Source organism: Lissotriton helveticus, chromosome 2_1 (assembly GCF_964261635.1).
Source record: "Lissotriton helveticus chromosome 2_1, aLisHel1.1, whole genome shotgun sequence".
Taxonomy (NCBI): Eukaryota; Metazoa; Chordata; class Amphibia; order Caudata; family Salamandridae; genus Lissotriton; species Lissotriton helveticus.
The window spans coordinates 1,706,274,866-1,706,279,108 of NC_136059.1; the positions used below are offsets into that span (position 1 = coordinate 1,706,274,866).

The 4,243-nt window shown below is 40.4% G+C and overlaps 1 non-coding gene across 1 annotated transcript; it reads left to right on the forward strand.

Annotated features, from left to right (window-relative positions):
* Positions 1–2,297: 2,297 nt before the first annotated feature.
* Positions 2,298–2,487, forward strand: LOC144820621 (small nucleolar RNA snR46). Its single transcript, XR_013607898.1, has one exon. It is a non-coding gene; the product is annotated as a small nucleolar RNA snR46 (small nucleolar RNA).
* The last annotated feature ends 1,756 nt before the right edge of the window (positions 2,488–4,243 follow it).

Sequence of the window (4,243 nt, forward strand, 5' to 3'; positions counted from 1 at the left end):
CATTTAACACTATAACATCTCAATTAATTAAATATTATTAAATACAAATAATTAATAATTTCATATAATTAAATTAATTCCGACCCTAGTCCCCTATAAACGCACAACCCGCTACGGAACTAAAAAATGCAAAATTCAATTTTTTTTTATAACTACTAAGAAATTGACACATATGTTAAAAAATATAAACACTTCTAATACAAAAGAAATATCGCATACATTTAAAACATAAACTAAAATACATAACATTATTTAAAAAATCGATATTTTTAACAGCTATATTTTTTCAAATGATATTAAATACTTCAATATTTTTAAAAATGCTATTACTTACCTTAAGTCGATATTCTTGACCACGATATTCTTGCAGTCGATATTTCTCACTCACGATATTTATGACTCAATATTTCTGCCAGTTAATATTAAAAACTCGATATTCTGTCTGCACATCGATCTTTATCACACTCTATAAATACCAAACACACCGTTTTGTTATTTATCAGGTGCGATAAATTACATGTTAATTCCAACAAACTGGGAATCAGGGCCTAAATGTACAGTGCTGCTAAGTTTGCCTGGTCCATGCATGATGTCCTATCCTGTTTTTCTCTTTAAATTCTAGGACTTGCAGTCATGGTCATCTCACCAAAAAACAGTACCACAGGGCCCAGAGTGCAAGGATAAAACCTTAACTGAGGAAACTTGGCATCTATGAATGTAGAGCAAGTGACACTTGCATAGTTTTGAATCGAAAGCAAGGCCTTGTATGCATATGGAAAGTTTTCGCCTGGCAGGAAAAAAAAGGTGTATTTCAAATGGGATAGCTTACCAACGAAAGCAGCCTTATTTGGATTTTAGAACTAATGATAAGTGGTACAAATGTCTGCAGAAGCAAATCATCCCTCAACAAAAATAACCATACAAAAAGACACAGTAAAGAGGCAGCCTGCTGTGGGCCTGGTCCCTGAACTAAAACAGGTGATTGAAACTTTAGTAGGTTTTCACTATTAGAACCTAGTTGCAAACATATTTGACGTGGTAGTGCTGCGAGGTGCTGACACGGTTTCCGTTGGTTAAACAAACAATAATGACCTTTTACATCCTGTAGCATCTTCAAGGTTCAATAGTGAGACTTGAGGTTCAGATGAAAGCCTGGAGGATGGCATTACGAAACAAAAGATTATGCTTTCTTTCTATTTCAAGCTGTGACATTTGACTTTGGTGTGCGAGGACCCGAACCATGCTATATTTTTTCACAAATCTTGGTTTGTATAAAATTAGTTTAGCTCAGAATTGTTTGCATAGTCTGTGGCCATCAGGAACCTCTGCCTTGATTGTTGTCACTACACGTCAATGATTGCTATCCCTGTTCCACGGGGTTTGATGAGTTCGCGAGACAAACACCAAACCGTGAGTTGTATATGTTGGCATTATGAATGGGGTGCCAGCATTTACAAGAATCCTTGGTAAACAAGCAAACTCAGCAATGAGCCATTAAGCGTCACAACAAGAACGCTTTCCATCCATGTCAGTCTTGTGTGCAGTGATGGATTTCCCACTGCAAGTTGGATTATGCAAAATCCCCAGATAGTCTCAGACAGAGAGAATGGCAAAGGAACAGATCACCTAAACTGAATTTAAGACCAGCACTTCAGCATACAGGTCTTTACTTATGATTAAAAGGTAATTTCAATAACAATATTAATATAGTTTCAGTAGCGTCTCCTGGAAGGAGTGCTGCGGGCGGTGCAACGGGGCAGAGGGAGGGGCAGGGTGGGGGTGGTAAACTCCGACATACGGCTGATCGGAGTTAGGTAAAGAAATAAATAAATAAAATGAATTAAATTGTGCATGCTGCAAGCCTGCAGACACCACAATAAGATATAGGGGTAGATGTATCAAGATTCCATTTTGCGATTTCTAAATAGCGATTTTTAAGGAATCGCTATTTAGAAATCGCAAAAAGGAATGTATGTAGAAAATCGCTATTTTTTAGCGATTTCTTAGTCTTCTTTATTTGTGAATTCGCAATTTGCGAATTCGCAATTAAGGAATAATTTCCCATGCATTCCTATGGGCCAGGAGGCCCATAGGAATGATTGTGAAATATTTCTTAATTTGCGAACCGCAATTTGCGAATTCGCAAGCTGAGAATGATTTCAAGGGTGCAGGGGTGTCTCAAAGACACCCTGCTGCACCCCTGAAATGTACATATGCATATGGCGCACATACATGCCCTATGGGCATGTATATGCGTCACATGCCACCTTCACAAATGCCAAATAGGAAATTTTTTCATGAAATCGCAAATTACCACCAACTACAAGTTGGTGGTAATTTGCGATTTCTTAACCCAAACTCGCAATTTCGTAAACCCACATACATCGCATTATGGAATCGCAAAATTTGCGATTCCTTAAATGCTTAAGCAAAATAAGGAATCGCAAATTTTTGCGATTCCTTATTATGTGATTTTTTGATACATTTCCAAAAATGCAAAAAAGCCTTTTGCGATTCGCAAAGGCCGAAATTCGCATCTACCCCATAGAACCTGCATGAACCATATTGCCAACTGGATGCAGATGAACTGCATACAACTTAACGAAAGTAAAACGGAGGTGGTACTATTCGGGAAAGCACACAAATTCTGGTCTGATGATTGGTGGCCAACTTTCTCGGTCCAAACACTGTCCCAAAACAACAGTAAGGAATCTAGGAATAATAGTAGATAATAAACTGACCACGAAGGACCATGTAAACTACATACCAGGCACCTGTTATGGCATCAAGATCACCCTATGAAAAATATTCCAATGGATTCCACTGGGATCAAGGAAATACCTAGTCCAGGGACTTGTAATCAGTCACCTGGACTATTGAAACGCCTTAATGTGCGTCCATGAATGAAGAACTATATACCAGGTTCCAGGTGGGACAAAACATTGCAGCATGGTTGGTACTTCATCTTCCTCCACGTACACCGTCCGACCCCATCCTAAAAAGCCTACACTTGTTACCAATAAGGAAACAAACTAGTTTCTAACTCATTTGCCTAACACCAGAGTTTTAAATGGGGAAAAAAACGGGGGGTGCTCTAAAAGGGGCGGGACACACCTCAAAGGGGTGTGGCCTATCTAAGTAGGGGCATGTTCTAAATAAAGACAACTAGTGTAGCAGTACCCCCTGCTCTGACAAGCTGTCAGCTCTAGGACTCCTCAGAGAACAACTGCAGTATACACAAACATAGACATGACACAATATATTCCACCTAACCTCAATGCAGGTAGAATTGTGACACAGGTTGTCGAAGCACATTTAGTTCAGTACAGCCTGCCGTACACCTAAAATCACAACTACCACAACCCAACTGGGCCTGTAAACACGGATTAGAGCGCTCCCTACTTTACTCACCATGCAGAATCAACATAAAAACTATGCTTATTTATTTGCATCAGTACTATTACATTATCATTCTTTTAAATTAATCACTTTTTATTGCATTTTTGTTTTCATCGTTATCAACAAATATTATTATTCGCCATGATGATAATATTGATAATAGCAGTAGTAATGGAACAATAATAATTATAAGAAGCAGGTTAGACAATATTTACTTCATAAAATCTGATACATTGCTTTCCTACGTGATCCGTACCACTGTTTCTCTTCTCCATAACCACCTAATTAACCTGTTTACCGCGGCGGAAATTCCGCAGCGGTGCGGACCCTCTACAGAGTGGGCGGGGCTGCGTCGGCCAACGGCCGTTCGCAGCACCCGCGAGGTGGTGCTCGCGTCGGCCACGGTTTAACAAAGCTTGATAATATATAGATAGTTCGCCTATCACTATTCGTTTTTCATAATAGTATAATTGAAGCTGGACTGTGACGTGTATCCGGAGGAGCCACAAGGGGCTGCTTGCTCCCTGCTTTCTCTCTCCCACAGGGCTGGCGCTGTGTGACCTGTTGTTTCCCTCTCTTCTTGCAAATAGGGCCCATGGGAGGCAGGGCCGGACTGGCTACCAGGCATTTTGGAGTGCTGCCGAGCTGTGGGCTAACTTTGTTGATGGGGACCTGCGGGTGCTGAACAAAGTTTGTTTTGCTTTTTTTTATTTCAAAGGGCAAGCAGGTCCCCATCAATGAAATCATCCCCCACAGCAGAGAAATTAGCCCCCAGCTTTGCAGTACACAAACACGCATGGTAGCCAGTCTGGCCCTGATGGGAGGGGTCCTCTCCCTGGGCCTC